This window comes from Pseudorasbora parva, chromosome 2 (assembly GCF_024679245.1).
Source record: "Pseudorasbora parva isolate DD20220531a chromosome 2, ASM2467924v1, whole genome shotgun sequence".
Classification (NCBI taxonomy): Eukaryota; Metazoa; Chordata; class Actinopteri; order Cypriniformes; family Gobionidae; genus Pseudorasbora; species Pseudorasbora parva.
This window is the reverse complement of record NC_090173.1, coordinates 58,296,394-58,314,670: the sequence shown is the minus strand read 5'-3', so window position 1 is coordinate 58,314,670 and position 18,277 is coordinate 58,296,394. Positions and strand designations below refer to the sequence as shown.

The 18,277-nt window shown below is 38.6% G+C and overlaps 1 long non-coding RNA gene across 1 annotated transcript; it reads left to right on the top strand.

The window, feature by feature from the left end:
* The first annotated feature begins 8,573 nt into the window (after positions 1-8,573).
* On the top strand, positions 8,574-12,353 carry LOC137047832 (uncharacterized). Its single transcript, XR_010899272.1, has 4 exons — positions 8,574-8,870; positions 10,537-10,636; positions 11,579-11,692; positions 12,141-12,353. It is a non-coding gene; the product is annotated as an uncharacterized lncRNA (long non-coding RNA).
* Positions 12,354-18,277: the final 5,924 nt, after the last annotated feature.

The window sequence follows — 18,277 nt, the reverse complement described above, 5'->3', positions numbered from 1 at the left end:
AATGGCTACAGACTCGGCAGCACGAATTGAGATCGGCAGGTCATTCCACCAGGTGGGAACGGTCCAGGAAATTAAAAGAAGAATGTACAATTTGCAAGTTCAAACTATCATATTGAGCAGAGACTAACAACAGTTAACAGCCTTATAAAAATGGGTTTAATGTTTGCTACATCTGAATTCATCTTCCAGTATTCACATTAACTCTTTTTCGAGTTATTCACATTAACTTTCTATTTTTTTCAAAACATACCTTAAGTGAGTATTTGGAGTACTTGTTTCAGATGTGATACTTCGAAATGCGGATAAAAACAGGTTTTTTGTAACCCACTTAAGGAAACTGACGTGATCTTTCACTTGAAAATGTATATAATGATGTCTGTTTATTTTTTTACCCTAAATGTTTATTAAAGACACATTTTTATTCATATTATAATTAGTATACTTAGTTTTGAAAATCTTTAAAATTTGTTGGATTTTGTGATAATTTTTCTTCTTTCAAAAGTACTCCAGATACTCCAGAGGTGCACATGGTCGATGAGAATTTCTCTGATGTTAACTCATCAAATCACATTCAACTGCTGGCATGGTAAGACCAATGTCTGTTAAACTCGAAACGATGGTGTCATTTCGATGTGCATTTTCTCTGTACTGCATTGAAAATCCCGACCATCCAAAAATAAAAATAAAAAATAAGATGGTAACAATTGATGTATTTCTTTCTCAGTTTATATTATCTGTTGTTTATTTTTGCAATTCATTTTTAGTGGAAGAGGTAAAAGTTGTCAATGGTTGGAATTCCTGAGGACTCTTTATCCCAAACTGGAAAACAGAAACTTTGACCTTTGCAAAGTAAATAGACATCGGGTTGTGGTCCCCCTGACTCAATGCACTCCCCAAGCCATTAGGTCAAGCGGAGTGTTGGGGCGCTCCGCATTGTACATCCGTCCAGAGGTGAGGTATGGATAGTTTCCAGAGTAAAATTTTCTTTTTAATGTTCTGATTGTAATCAACTTTTTTTCATATTTTGTAGCATGACATCAACACAGATGGTAATAGTGACAGCATAGAGGTGATTTCTTTGGTAAGGTTCTGAACAAAAGTACTTGTTTATTGTATTTATTACAGTTTTTCTTTGATTTTGCATCCAAAAAGTTTTTTCTAGAGACTACCATAAGGACTAGATAATCTATAATGCACTCAAAAAATGGCTACATTGTCCAGCAACTGAACTGCTAATAAAGTAATGTATCCCAATAGGAAAGTGATGCTGAAGAAATAGAAAAATCATACGGCTTGCAACTTTATTGGAATAAAAACATAAAACTTAATTAAAGGGTTTCTGCAGGTGCTTAGTAAGTCTTAAAATTAATTTGATCCTGACAGTATTAAAAGTGTTACTCATTTTAAAAGGTCTTAAATTTGGGAATGGGAAAACAGAAATACGCCGCAATTAAGATATGTCGTTATTATTCAAAACGAAGTCTATTTCAGTCTAAACGCTGTTGCATTTTCAATATGATTGCAGCTTCAGAGTAGTCCTCAGACAGTCATTATTCCACATTCATGCGTAACGATTACTTATTATTCACCTTTGATAAACTGCCAAAGTTTACATTATGGGTTGTATATTATAATATAAGATGGCTGTAAGTGTGTTTTTTATGAACAGCTGAAAGAATTAAAGACCAGACATTTCAAACTAAGAATTTATTTGTATTTTTCACTTGCTTATATTTAAAACTGCCCTTATTATCCTTAATTCCCCCTGTCAAATTGAATTATTATTGGCACATTAATATTTGTATTGCTTTTCTTTAAAAACACATTAAAGAAACGGCAAAGTCCAATATGGATGGACCTGTACTTTGTGTGTTTTATTATTATTGAAATTACTGACATCTGACCTGTTCAGAGCATGTGAGCAAAGCAGAGTTGTGTGGCGCTCAGCTCAATATATTGTTTTTTCCCCCCACAAAAAAAATATATATTTTTTTCGCTTCATAACATTAAGGCTGAACCATTGTACTCACATGGACTATTTTAACGATGACTTTATTTCCATTCTAGACCTTGAAATTGTTAATTACATTGCTGTCTAGAGGGGTCAGAAAACTCTCGGGTTTCATCAGAAATATCTTCATTTGTGTTCTGAAGATGAACGGAGGTCTTGCCTGTTTGGAACGGCATGAGAGAGAGAATTAATAGCAGGATTAACATTTTTGGGCGAATTATCCATTTTGAGTCTTGTTTTGTAGAAATCCTTTATTTAAAATTAATTTTATCTTATTTTGAATCCATATTTCATCAGCCAATTGCCAAAATGTAATAAATAATAAGCAAATATAGCAGACAATATAATCGTGACATGAAGGCCCTGGCGCAATCAGTTTCAATGCGAATGAAATGGAGTGTCTCAAAGGAACCGAAACTCAGCGTATCCCTGTAGCTACTTGACTCACAAACATGAGAAATGTCTATTGACACATCTACTTTTGAAGGAAACAATGCAAAACCCAAAAAAGAAACTGGCCACTCTGATTGAAATGCATATGAAATTTAAATTTCTCTCCACTACTGTGGAGATGATTTTGCAGCATCGTAAACTTCATCTTTGCAGCCGGCACTGAGACAAAAAACACTAGAGTAGTTTATTAATAATATAAATCATTGGAGTGGCCATTGACGTTTTCTGAAGTATCAGAGGTGTTTTGGGTGTTGGCAGAATAAATGAATATCATTCTTATTTATAAAAACAAAAGCATTACAGATTTGTCATATGCGTATGTAGATGAGGTCAAGTTGGTTGCCAGATTTGTGTGTGTGTGTGAGGTAGTAAGGAGTTTGAGATCGAATGAGGATAGAAGGGAGTGAAAATCTGTAGCATACGGTTTGTCCAGGTGGATGTTGAAATCACCAAGGATTACAAGTGGGCTGCCATCCTCAGGGAATGAGGACAGCAGCACATCTAGTTCCTCAACAAAGGTGCCCAATTGACCTGGAGGGCGGTAAATGACTACAAGATGGATTTTAGCAGGAGCTGTAACTGTAATAGCATGGTATTCAAATGAGATGTTATTACAGAGAGAGGTGTGGGTTGAGTATTACCAATTGTTTGTGATAAGGAAACCTGTGCCTCCACCTCTGCCAGTGTGGCGAGGGGTGTGTGAGAAGGAGAAATTGTTAGAGAGAGCAGCAGGAGTTGCTGAGTCTTCTGGACGGATCCAGGTCTCAGTCAAGGCCAAGATATTCAGATTGGAATGAGTGGCGAAGGCTGGAATGAAGTCAGCTTTGTTTACAGCTGACTGACAATTCCATAGACCCAGAGAAAAGGAGGGAGGGATATTAGTAGAGGAAGGAATAAGACGCAGATTAGCAGTGTTGCGCTGCCGTCTGCGTCTGATAGTGGAGCGAGGGTTAGAAATAGTGGGTATGTACTGAAAGCACATTGTGAGAAAAGAGAGAAGGAGAAAGGATAGAGAAGTAAATAAATACTTAAGTCCGTTCTCGGTGTTCGTTCTACGGTGGAGTCGATCGTAGGTAGAGTCGAAAGAAGATGTCTTTACACTTGTCGATCGTAGGTAGATTCGAAAAAAGATGTCTTTACACTTGTCGGTCGTAGGTAGAGTCGAAAAAAGATGTCTTTACACTTGTCGGTCGTAGGTAGAGTCGAAAAAAGATGTCTTTACACTTGTCGATCGTAGGTAGAGTCGAAAAAAGATGTCTTTACACTTGTCGATCGTAGGTAGAGTCGAAAAAAGATGTCTTTACACTTGTCGATCGTAGGTAGAGTCGAAAAAAGATGTCTTTACACTTGTCGATCGTAGGTAGAGTCGAAAAAAGATGTCTTTACACTTGTCGATCGTAGGTAGAGTCGAAAAAAGATGTCTTTACACTTGTCGATCATAGGTAGAGTCGAAAAAAGATGTCTTTACACTTGTCGATCGTAGGTAGAGTCGAAAAAAGATGTCTTTACACTTGTCGATCGTAGGTAGAGTCGAAAAAAGATGTCTTTACACTTGTCGATCGTAGGTAGAGTCGAAAAAAGATGTCTTTACACTAGTCGGTCTTCACACGAGGCGGCTGAACACGACGCTACCGCGACAGCGCTGACACGCTTATTAAATACACACTGATCACTACTTGAGTGAGAACAGCTGTGGACGCTTTTATAATTATCCCAAAGATTAATCAACGCAACGGGCTGCCAATGACTCAAATCGAAACCAAACTATCACTCACTACCTGTGCTAAAAGCCTACAGTTATTATTTGATAACGGCTGACAATTGCGTACAGCGCGCTTCAAACTGCCCTGGTTAAAGTGCAGTTGTAAATAGCTCCCGGAATAAAGTTATGAATAGAAGAAATAAGTGCAAAATCGAAATGTATCTTCCTTCTGGTAATTAATACACCAAGCAATACAGCAAATACAGAGTATTTCGGAAAGACTTACTTGCGATTCGAGCTCCTTCTCTGACCGACGCGCTTCTCCTAATGACCGGCTAACTTGCTCGGCTTTAAATATACAGTCCGCCCTTATAATTATCCCAAAGATTAATCAACGCAACGGGCTGCCAATGCTGAACGAATCCAAGAGGAGGCGTGTACATGTAAGTATATATTTTTCTTTTACAGACCTAATATCCTTTACACTGCAGTCATGTACTTAATGAATGAGCCATAAAGGTGTTTATCTGTAGAACTGTTCAACATGTTTTTCAATATCCCTTTGTACATATGTATGTGTTATTTATGCTTACCATTCATTTGAAAAGTTTAATGTAATTCATCTTAACGCAGACTGTGAATCAAAGAATGGCAGAACACTGTAAAAAATCCAACTCACAAAAAGTTAGGCTAATGATTATGTTTTAGTTAACTGAACAATTAAATGCAAAAAAGTTGTCTTAACCAGTGAAAAGAAGTTGGTTCAACAATTGTTGGACCAACCTAGTATTCATTGTAAATTCGATTTGTAATTGCAAGTTAACAAGCATTCAAGTTGCAACAAGTTAACAACGCATTCTGGGTGCATCATTCAAAACTCATCCACGGCTCTCAGCATGCATTGCGGCATGAATCATGTAACCATTGTTGAGATTCATGGGCTGATTCTTGATGTCTGTGGGAGAAAATCTTAGTCGAAGTGCTTAAAGTTCAATCGGTTTTAAACCTTATTCAGCTTTTATGATTAAAACCATGCTGGATCTTTTCTAGAATCACAATAAAACAAAGTTAATAAAATATTGCTCATATTAAACTCAGTCATGAAATCAGTGAATTAAACCACTACACAATGATTCAATTCTTATTCAGCAGCCAGAGAAACACTCTATTATTAAAAAGTCTTCAAACTGCCCAACCAAAGAAAACACTAATCACCATGATGGTGACAAAAATAAAAAACGATAAAAACTCAGTCAGCTGAACAAAAGAAAACATGCAACCTTACTCAGTTAATGGAGCTGAGTGAACTACTTTGTGTAAAAGTTGAGTGAACTCAAAAACGCTGTACAGCAAGTTGCCTTACAATTTTAAGTTATGTCAACTTTTCTTGTTTTACAGTTAAGCAGAAACAGTTTCTGCAACAGATGGTACCGTATATATACCCGAATATAAGACGACCCTGAATATAAGATCGTCGATCGTAGGTAGAGTCGAAAAAAGATGTCTTTACACTAGTCGGTCTTCACACGAGGCGGCTGACCCCCCCCCCCCCCCCCCCCCCCCCCCCCCCCCCCCCATTTTCCAGACTTATTTTTTGGGGAAAAATCTGGTTTTTCTGGTCAGAATTTTTTTTAATTTGAAAATCCTACTGGCAATTCATTGGATTTTTTTTAACACCATTCATTACAGGGCTTGACATTAAGCATGTTTATGTGTTTGTCCTTCGGACAGTAAATTGGTCATTCACTTGTCCGAGTAAGAAATTTGCTTGTCCGGAAAAAAAGGTCTATTTTTATTTTTTTTGTGTGGTAAATATAATTTATTCTGAAGCAATATTCTCACCAGTGTTCAATCTGCTTTGGCATATTGAAATCTGCATATTTGTGATGTTTATCTTTTTTAAAGGGCATTTTTCCCTAATCTTATATTATATTCTTGATCTATACATTCAATTAAAATAAGACACTATAGGGCTGTTACCAATCAAATTAAATAATTTACACTGAAAAATTACAACTGCATTAAATGTTAAGAGATTTGTATTTTTGGATAAATAAAACATTTTAGAAAGTATGTTTAAACATGAAACTAAACCAACAGTAGGTGGCAGCAGGTGAGTCTTAATGAGTGAGTCATTCATTCAAACGGCTAAGGCAGTCGTTTACGAACAGGTTATTGAAAGATTATATGTGCATATATATTCTGTGTATGTGCTTTCTGCAAACTGTCCTTCTGATAACATAAAAGGGGAACTGATGTTTGTTTCCTGTTTTGCTTTGTGCATGTAGAGCGCACACCCACCCAGCTGTTATCATCAACTGCAGAGCTATCTGTTCCTGGTTCATTTCTATCATATTATTGACATATATGGAGTTATCTTTCTGTTTCCTATGTAGGGTGCGTCCAACTATTAGGGCGTGGATTAATGGTATAAATATCACTGTTTTCCTGTTGTACTTCGAGAGCTGCATTCTGAATAAACCATATTGACTCTACTCCTGTGGTTCATTGACTTGCACTCTCCCAGGATCCTGAAGCTGTAACTGATTGCTGAGCAGAGACTGAGACACACAAAGACACAGGAACAATTTCCTACAGTTATTGAATCTTTGATTTTGATTCAAACACAGAATCATTCAGTAACGCACACTGTTGCTGAGAGACGCGTTATGGTTCTGCTGTTTGGGACTTTTTTGCTTAGAATATTTGTTTGGAACTTTTTTCGCTGCTGAAAGAGAACAAAAACACTCAATATTGCATCTAAAATGTAAGTGACTTAATGTTAATTTGTTTATGGAGCTGTCATATGAAATCAGTGTTATTTTCAGTCGTGATGGTATTCAGGAAAACACTCTTTTGGTTGAGTTATGTTGTTTAATTGTATCATATGTTATAAATATTAAAACAACCTTTTGAATGTTTAGCGTAGTTTCTCTGTGTGAGCGGCGCTCATGTGTTGTGCGTGACCTTGTTATCGGCAGTTTAATAAATAAGTGATTTTGTCTATATTGCGAATATAAAACGACCCCCCATTTTCAGCCTAATTTTAGGACACAAAACCTTGTCTTATATTCGGGTAAATACGGTACTAACTTAACGGTACTAACAGATGGAAGTTATCGCAGGATGAGTTTTCATCTTGATAGCCCAATCCAGGTATGTGGAAGATCCATGATTTTTTTTTATTGTAAAGTTACCTTCTATTAGCTTCACACATGTGAAGAGGTAATGCTTACAATGCAATTGAAGTTGTTCAAACCTGTATTAGTTTCTTTATTATGTTGAACACAGATGATATTTTGAAGAATGTTGGTAAGTTGGAAGTTGATGGTAGCCATTGAATTCCATACGAGGGGGAAAAAAATACTACCCAAAAAATAAGTTACATAGGAATTTAATTAAAATCTACTTCACTCTTTCCCCACCATTGCCTAATTTTCCAGCTATCCATGTTTTCACTGTTATTCGATAGGGAGGCGCTATGAAAACTTGAAGTGCATAATGTCCTGATTGAAATACAATAAGAAGAAGCTGAAGCTCAACTACTCCTGTCTTTAGCCATTGCCAAGAAAACAATTCTCTTACACTGGAAAGTTAAGTTTAATCAAGTAAAGTTTATAAACTTATACTGCACTATATTTTTATATACTAGATTGGGACAATTTAGTCCCAATGGGTATTGAAATAGTACACTTACAAGTTTACACTTAGTACACATTGATATTTGTATACTTAATACATAAAGTATACTTAAAAATTGACTTGAACATTATTTAAATATACTTCATGAAATTAACTTGAAGTATACTTCTTTTTCATAAGGGTATGGAAGTCTGTTATGTTTAGCTCCAGGTAAGCATGAGGACAAGAAAGTTCCCAATTCTCAAGTGTTTATTCAGTCCACAAGCAGGACAAACAAAGCAACAGTGCCAGATGGTTACATGATTGACAGCAGGTGCAACCACCCTTCCATTCTTACTCTACACCTTTTATAGGTAACAACAGGTGAACTATAGCGCCATCTCCTGACAAATACACAAACACAACATTCCCCCATTACTTAGAACTGTAAATTCCCCCCCAAAATACAAAGTTGGTGCAATAGGCAAAGCCAATACAATAGTTACATCAAATTCAATTAGTGTAGAAATAGATTTTTTAAGTGACATAATCGTGCAACCAACGTGGAGGGCGTTTTACTCGTGATGAAGATCTTTCAGGAACAGATGGAGAGGCAGTTTGAGTAGGCAAGTTCACAAGTTCATTTTTAGGCAACACAGTAGTAGAGGAAGGGACAGACTGAAGAGGCAAGGACACTAATTCACTCTCACTGCCATCTTCCACAGGTGCACAAGCTGGAGACAAATGAGAAGCATGCCAAGTTTTCCCATCTGTCAACCGGTAAGTACATGGACCAAGTTGACGCACAATTTTCAGAGGCTTTGAGAATCTAGGATGTCCTTTAGGAACATGAACTGGAATTTTTATACGCACCCAATCTTCTGGTTTGAACTCAGGAGTACAAGCTCTTCGTTTGAGGTCTGTGTATGTTTTCATCTTCTTTTGGGACAATGCCACTTTCTGACTCACATCAGCATTCTTACAAATGATAGGAGGAGGAAGGACATTAAGGCGAGTGCGCATTTTCCTGCCACAGAGCAACTCAGAAGGAGACCGTCCAGTAACAGAATGGGGAGTAGCACGGTAAGTTTGAAGAAATGCTGTAACTGTTGATTTCCATGGCTTTCCAGACAGAGTCGCTGATTGAATAGAACTCTTCAGTACTCTATGGAATCTTTCAATAGCTCCATTTGCAGCTGGATGATACACTGACGTATGTCGATGTTGAATAGCTCTCTCTTTCAGAAATGCTGCAAACTCCACTGACTTAAATTGACATCCATTGTCAGATACAATGTAATGAGGATGTCCAAATCTGCTGAAGACTGATGTCAAGAAGTTGATCACATTTTTACTTGTGATTGAAGAAGTGAATGCTACTTCTGGCCACTTACTATGATAGTCAATTAATGTCATAATGTACCGACAATCCCAAGTAGCGGTTTCAAATGGGCCAACAATGTCAACAGCCACTTTTTCCCATGGCACAGATGGAAAAGGTACAGGTTTTAATGGTGCAACACGGAGAGTTGTAGTCTTATCAGAAGACAAGCAAACTTCACAATTCTTAATCTGCTCCTTAACCAAACAGTCAATACCAGGCCACCAATAAAGTTCACGAATGCGCTGCTTCGTACGCACTATTCCTTGATGACCTTCGTGAGCCAGACTCACCAAGACATGTCGTAATGAAACGGGAACAACCAGACGTGACCCTCTAAACACGTAGTCCTTTTGCACAGCAAGTTCATCACGTACTTGAAAATATGGTCGTAAAACAACATCCACAGCCGCTGATGAAAAAGGCCATCCACGAACAATCTGAGCACGTAGCGCAGTCATTTCGGAGCATGAGGCAGAGGCAGAAGCAAATTCAGTTGGAGACACAGCAGACATTTCAGAAGACAGAAATGCAACAAACTCAGGCTCAGTATCAGAAAGATCCTCATCAGAAGCCGGCAAGGGTAGGCGAGAAAGATAATCAGCAACCTGGTTATTAGAGCCTGGATAATAATTAACCTCATAGTTAAAACACAAGAGTCGCTCTGCCCAACGCGCTATCCTCATTCCAGCGCGGTCTGTACCTTTAGAGGAGAGAAGCACTGTCAAGGCCTGATGATCTGTACGTAGAAGAAATTTTCGACCCCAGAGGTAAGTTCTCCATTTTTCAACAGCCCAGACACATGCTAAAGCTTCCTTTTCAATCGTTGAATATTTTCGTTCAGAAGTAGACAAGGTTCTTGAAGCAAACGCAACAAGACGCTCTGTGTTGTTTTCATGGATTTGAGAGAATACAGCACCTAGTCCATAATCTGATGCATCTGTTGAAACGACAGTGGGCAAGTTAGGGTCAAACAATGCTAAAGCAGGGCTTTGAAGCAATAACTCCTTTACAGTACTGAAACTCTTCTGAGCTTCATCTGACCAACTGAACTCAGAACCTTGTCTAATGCAAGCACGCAATGGTTCTACTACTGTGGCAAAATTTGGAATGAACTTATTGTACCATGACAACAATCCAAGAAGGGAACGGAGCTGATGTGCATCATTAGGAACAGGAGCATGAAGCATTGCACTAAGATGATCCTCATCTGGGCAAATACCCTGTGCAGATACAGTATGACCAAGAAAGCGCAAACTGCTTTTGTTAAAGTGACACTTTGAATCATTCAACTGTAAGCCTGCATCATGTATATGCTGAATAACCACTTTAAGCATGTGATCATGTTCACTTTTTGTGTGTCCCCAGACAATAACGTCATCCAGATAATTAGCCACATTTGGCAACCCTTGCAGTACAGTTGCTAGCATTTTCTGAAATGCAGACGGAGCTGAGGCAAGGCCATAAGGTACTCGACAGAATCTGAATAACCCTTTATGGGTAATAAATGCAGTCAGATCACGACTTTCTTCATGTAACAAAAGCTGGAAGTAAGCATTCTCTAAGTCAATTGTAGAAAAGACAGTTGCTCCACACAGCGTAGACATCTCCTCAATATGGGGCAACGGATAACAATCTGCAACAACAGCTTTGTTTGGTTCTCTCAGATCTACTCACATACGAATGCCACCCGTCTTCTTCTGAACAACTACAATTGGAGAATTCCACTGCGAAGCATCCACTCGTTCAATAACACCCAGGTCAAGAAGACGTTGCAGTTCATCACTAACAGCATTTCGAACAGACAATGGTAACCTTCTGAGTTTCTGACGAACAGGTTTCACATCTGGAGAAATTTTTACCTTATGCTCAAAGCCTTTTGCACATCCTAGCTTGCCAACAGGCACAGAAGCAGAAAGTCGCATTACAGGGACTGAAGACTGAACATGTCCTGGAAGAATAGAAGAACCTTCAAACTTAAGATGCAATCCATTTATCAAATCCATTCCAAGAAGACCTGTGCCACATTCAACAATGAATATTGACATATTACAGTTCATATCATCTCTAGTAACAGTAACAGGTAGACAGCCAAGCACTGGTATTGGATCTCGTGAATACGTTACCAATTTAACAGCAGGAGGCAGCAAGGCATCTTGCTTGAAGTGTTTTTCATACAAAGATTTTGGCAGAATAGAAACTGAAGATCCAGAATCCACAATCAACTCCACAGGTACAGAAGCTGATGCAGTCATGATAGTAGTAATGCATTTTATCTTATTAGATACTGAATCATGCATGTAAAGAATCTGAAGCTCAGGCAATTCAATCTCATGGACAGAACGTGTTTGCTGTGAACGACACACTCTGGAAAAATGTCCCACCTTTTGACAATTATTGCACTTTACAGAAACTGCAGGGCATCTGGGATCATTTGCAAGATGCCTGGTAGATCCACAGCGGTAACATGCACGAGCCAAGAGAGTAGCAGACGACTTTGAAGGCACAGCCAGAGGTTTCAAAGGTGATTGTCTTGTGTAACGATCAACAGCAGGCACACCAGTCACTTGTATTGCTTGAACAGGTTCTGAATTCAGATTGGAAAAAAGTTTAGCTTGTTCACCAACAGCCTCCATTTGCGTAGCAATCGTGATAGCCTTGTTAAGAGTCAAATCAGTCTCTAATAGCAGACGTTCTCTAATACGATGACTGTTTACATTCTCCACTAATTGATCTCGCAACATCTCATCATCATTAGATGCAAACTCACATGTGGCTGCTAGGTCCCGAAGAGAAGCAACATACTGCAAAATTGTTTCCCCTGAGGCTTGAATTCGTTTTCTGAATGCATGACGCTCGGCAACAACATTACGTCGAGGAATAAAGTGCAGTTTTAAAGTCTTAATAGCATCCTTCATTGTCTCTCCTTGATTTGGTAAAGTATAGAATAATCTCTGACCTTCTGTTCCTAGGCAATGAAGAAACAAAGCTCGCTTTCTTGCAACTGGCCATTCATCTCCTGATGCATTTATGACAAGTAAATAGTTCTCAAACATCTTCAACCAGACTTCAAAGGGAATAGACGGCTCACCCGGACATGGTAAGAATGGCGTAGGAAAAGAAGCAACTGCAGACATCTTTCATGTAGGACAGCAAAATCCTCGTCGCCAATTTGTTATGTTTAGCTCCAGGTAAGCATGAGGACAAGAAGGTTCCCAATTCTCAAGTGTTTATTCAGTCCACAAGCAGGACAAACAAAGCAACAGTGCCAGATGGTTACATGATTGACAGCAGGTGCAACCACCCTTCCATTCTTACTCTACACCTTTTATAGGTAACAACAGGTGAACTATAGCGCCATCTCCTGACAAATACACAAGCACAACAAAGTCAATGGCTACTATCAACTGTCTGGTTACCAAAAATGTTCAAATGACCTGTACATAATAAAATGTATTACACTATTATGATAATGTTATGTTATCATGTGTATTGCTTTAAAAACACCTTTAGATTTAGGGGTGACAAAGCTGAATTTATGTGTTGTGAGAATTATTTAGATGAGACAATTTTCGGCAAAAATGTTTTTTTACTAAAGTATATATTTCAGGCTATTTTACCCAATTATTCAATGATTTATAGGCTGTAAAATTGGAAAGAAATGACTTCCTTTCATACCAGATTTGATGAAAGGTCGCAACTGCAGAGCACCTGTAAGTGCCCATAGTCTAGTCAGGAAAATTAATCGTATTACATCACAGGATGTCTTAAAAATTAAAATAACTTTTAAATCTGATTATTGTAATGTTGCAACTTTGAACCTTAATCACATAAAGCCCCTTTGTCTGAAGGTACAATCATGTAGTAACATAAGAATTTTTTTCTTTCATTTCACAAGTACATTTGTATTTGAAAACTTTATAATATTTTTACACTTGGCTGTATTCTTTGTTTACAGAGCCTAATTTCTTTTGCTGGTGCTGTTCCCTCTGCCACAGAGGATTTCCTTTTAACATCTCCAAATACAGCTTTGCACCTGCACAGTCAACAGACTGGAACCATAAGAGAGTGTGGATTGTTGGAGACAACAACCATATTTATTCACTGGATACCTGCTAATCATTTTAAGACCTGGAATTACTGCAATCAAACTTTTGAGTTCATGCCATTTCAAAATTATAGCAACATGGTAAAGAAATAAAATAAACAAAAAATCATTTGAAATTTAAAAAATTACATTTAATCAAAATATCGAAATTAATTTGTACGGTTGAGGAAAAAAAGAATTGTAGAAAAAATAAAACACTGAATTGACATAATGGGAAGTGACCTTACCTTTCTATGTTTTGTTAAGACAGAAAATACATCTAATGTTGCCGGAAAATCACACTATATAATTTTTTTTTTCTGTCAAGAATTCAAGGTGAAGACTCAGCTGCATTGTCTACATCACAATGCTTTCCTGCTCAAAGTCCATCGGCTTCTCTTCAAAGATCTCCACCAGAATCTCCGCCACATGCTTATCAAGGGTCTCTACCACAGGATTCACCTGAGTGTCCACCACAGTCCCCACCATGGGCTTCTCCAGGGTCTCCACTGGGGTCTCCTCTACAATCTCCACCAAGGTCACTTTTACAGTCTCCTCCTTGGCCTCCACCAGGAAATCCTTTGAGATCTCTGAGTCTGACCCAAGAGAGGTACTCCACACTCTACAATCAAGAGTTAATTTCGAGGAACTGCCACCAACAGCGAATCGAATTAATGCTGTGAGGGGAGACATTTTAGAGTGTGCTTTTAGGGCAATGAGAAGGAGGCAGTTCAATCCTAATTGCAAACTTGATATAGTCTTTGTTGACAGATGTGGTGAAGGTGAAGGAGCAGTGATTTTTTTTTTTTTTAACCACACACACACACACACACACACACACACGTGTATGTGTGTGTGTGTGTGTATTAGGGGTGGAATGGTTCAAATTACTCAGATATTTCAGCAGTGACAAATTTCCTTGTCATTTGTTTGATTAGCATTAAGACAGCAGGAAAAGGCTTCTTTCCCTTTAAGAAATAATTAGTAAATCATTTATTATTTATTAGTAATATTAATGTTAGTAAAATCTGTTACACATGAACATGTCTTTCTCGACTGTTTACATTTTACTTAAGACATAACCTACTATATTTTCTAGGATTACTGAGCAAGACTGGCATGTTGACATATTTAGGGGCCAAGCACCGAAGGTGCGAAGGCACCTATTGAAACCGTTAGTCTTCTTCTGCTTCTGCTGCTGCTCTGGAAGTCTATGGCAGCCCATAGAACCGCTTGCAAGAAAGTTATGAAATTTGGCACACTAATAGAGGCCAATCTGAGCTGTCACTATAGTAAATTTTGAGCCTCTAACTCAATCCCTCTAGCGCCACCACCTGTCCAAAGTTTCACTCATGTTTTTGCTTATAACTTTTGACCCCTAAGGGCTAGAAACAAAATAATTTTTCCTCTGATTCCTTTGCTCAAGCCGATTTGATTGCACCCTATTACATTTTTTCCGGTATGCAATTTTTTTTTGAATTTTCTGAAAAACCTACTTTTTCGAACTCCTCCTAGGCCCTTGCTCCGATTTTCATGAAAATTGAAACAGATCATCTTCAGACCTTGCCGACAAAAAATCTTTAAAATCATTTTAATTCGTCAAGTTGTTTTCGATAAACGCGCAAAAAAAAAATGTACGTGACATTTACAAAAACACACTTAAGGCAATATCTCCGCAACGCTTTATACTATTCAAACCAAACTTGGTAGTTGTCATCACAAGCATGACCTGAGGCAACATGCAGCATTTCAGCGCAGCGCCACCTACTGGTCCAGACATACGAATTTGTTTTATTTTTGCTTATACAACCCCAAATCAGAAAAAGTTGGGACAGTTTGGAAAACTCAAATAAAAAAAGAAAGTAGTGATTTCTAAATTTACTTTGACTTGTATTTCATTGCAGACAATATGAACACAAAATATTTCATGTTTTGTCTGGTCAACTTCATGTCATTTGTAAATATGCATCCTTTCCTGTCATTCAGACCTGATTTCAAAAAAAGTTGGGACAGGAGCAATTTAGGGCTAGTAATGAGGTAAAAGGGTTAAATAATGATGTGATTTGAAACAGGTGATGTCAACAGGTGATTGAAATTATGATTTGGTACAAAAGCAGCATCCAAGAAAGATCTAATCCTTTAGGAGCAAAGATGGGCCGAGGATCGCCAGTTTGCCAACAAATACGTGAGAAAATTATTGAAATGTTTAAAAACAATGTTCCTCAAAGAAAGATAGGAAGAGATTTGGATATTTCACATTCAACAGTGCATAACATAATTACAAGATTCAAGGAATCTGGAGGAATTTCAGTGCGTAAAGGACAAGGCCGCAAGCCTAAGCTGAACAACCGTGATCTCCGATCCCTCAGGCGGCACTGCATCAAGAATCGTCATTCATCTATAAGCGATATCACCACATGGGCTCAGGACTACTTTGGCAAACCTTTGTCAAGTACCACAATACGTAGTTACATCCACAAATGCCAGTTAAAACTGTTCTGTGCCAAAAGGAAGCCTTATGTTAACAGTGTCCAGAAGCGCCGTCGACTTCTCTGGGCTCGGAGGCATCTGGGATGGACCATCACACAGTGGAAATGTGTACTGTGGTCAGATGAATCAGTATTTCAGGTATTTTTTTGGGAGGAATGGACGCCGTGCACTCCGGACCAAAGAAGAAAAGGATCATCCAGACTGTTACCAGCAACAAGTCCAAAAGCCAGGGTCTGTCATGGTATGGGGTTGTGTCAGTGCCCTTGGCAAAGGTAACTTGCACTTCTGTGAAGGCACCATTAATGCTGAAAAGTACATAGAGATTTTGGAGCATAATATGCTGCCTTCAAGAAGATATCTTTTCCAGAGACGTCCATGCATATTTCAACAAGACAATGCAAAACCACATTATGCACACATTACAAAGTCCTGGCTGCGGAGGAAGAGCCCGTACCCTTCTGTTTTCTGTCGGGACTGCCTGCAGTCCCGACCTGTCTCCAATAGAGAATGTGTGGCGCATTTTGAAGAGCAAAATGCGACAACGAAGACCCCGTACTGTTGCCCACCCTAAAGCTAGGAACACACCAAGCCGACGCCGATCAACTAGTGGTGACGAAAGCAAACTGCTGAGTCGGCTCACGTTGGCTCACGTCGGCAGCGTCTTGGGTCCAAAGCGGTCCAAAGTTGCCCTGACACACCAAGCCGACGCTCGACATCAGACGGCCAATAGCGTGTCCGTTCTGCGCCTGCGTAAGAGGAAATACCTTTCCGTTCCAGCTGGTGGCAGTAGTCTGTATATTTATATATATATATCTCTTTTTCTTTCTTTTTTTTATATTCATGTGTATCGGAATGAGGAATATAATCAAATGAGACAAGACCTTTCTTTTACTGTCTATGGAGGAGACAGGCGTTCTGTGTTCCTTCTTGACTCTGTCGTTTACTTGCTTCATCACTTCCGTTTTATTTTCTCGTGCACTGGTTCGCTAGCTGAACAGCAAATCAGAACGATCATATGTCCTGACTGACCGACATACGGCGACGCAGATTTAACATGTCGAATCGGCTGAAAAACAGCCGACGAGGACCAACGCCAGCCGACGGCGTGGAACTGTGTGGAACACACCGAGGAAACTTACTTTATTATACCTTTATTTAACCAGAAAAGACTCATTGAGATTAAAAATCTCTTTTCCAAGAGTGTCCTGGCCAAGAGAGGCAGCAGCACATTTAACAAGGTTTCAGACATAAAAACATATAACATATGACATCAACATATAACAATTTGTACAAGTAATAAATAATTATAAAGTCATAAGAAATCAGAATTTCACATATCGCAAACGATAAACAACGGCAATGATCTTCCGTCATAATTGGGTCAGTCATAACATCTACAGCCAGTATGTGTAGCTTCCATGTTTTTTAAAAGTAATTTAAAAGCAACCAATGAAACCGGCTCCTTAAGATTCAGCACATTTTGCAGCTGATTCCAAGTGCAGGGTGCCGCATACTTAAAAGCCCCTTTTCCCAATTCTGTCCGGACTTGAGGGACAGATAATAAAAATAAGTCCTCAGAACGAAGACAATATCTTCCTGTACCTTTCTTTTTGATGTAAGATTGGAGGTATGGGGGAAGCAGACCAAGAATTGCCTTGTAGATAAAAATGTACCAATGATTAAGTCTACGGGTGGACAATGCAGACCAACCAACCCGATCATACAAAGAACAGTGATGAGTAAGTGCTCTAAAGTTTGTGATAAACCTAAGAGCTCCATGATAAACAGAATCCAACAGTTTCAAGCTTGTGATGGAAGCATTCATGTATATAACATCGCCATAGTCCAGCACTGACAAGAAAGTGGCAGAAACAAGCCTCCTTTTTGACTCAAAAGAAAAACATGACTTGTTTCTAAAATAAAAACCCAATTTCAGCTTTAGTTTTTTCACCAACTGTTGAATATGAGGTTTAAAAGAGAGTGAATCATCAATTAGGATACCAAGATACTTGAATTTAGAGACAGACTCAATCTCGGAGCCCTGAGAAGTAGTGATGGGTAAAAGGTTCTGTGACTTTGATTTTGCATTTGAGAACAACATAAGTTTTGTTTTGTCGTTATTCAAAACAAGCTTTAAATCGAATAAGGTACGTTGTACAGTATCAAAAGCAAGTTGAAGGCGACAAAGAGCTTGGTTTGGAGTTGATGCAGAGCAGTATATCACAGTATCATCGGCATAGAAATAAAAATTTGCGTTGGAGACATTTTGATCCAGATTGTTGATATATAAAATAAATAAAAGTGGTCCCAGCACTGACCCCTGGGGCACACCCTTGGTTATACTAAGAGGGCTGGAGGTTAAACCATCTACCTGTACACACTGGGATCTACCAGATAGATAGTTTTCAAACCAGCAAACAGTTTTTCCTGACAACCCGACACTGAGGAGTCTTTGTTTCAATATTGCATGATCCACAGTATCAAAAGCCTTCGATAGGTCAATGAAAAGAGCTGCACAATGTTGTTTTTTAT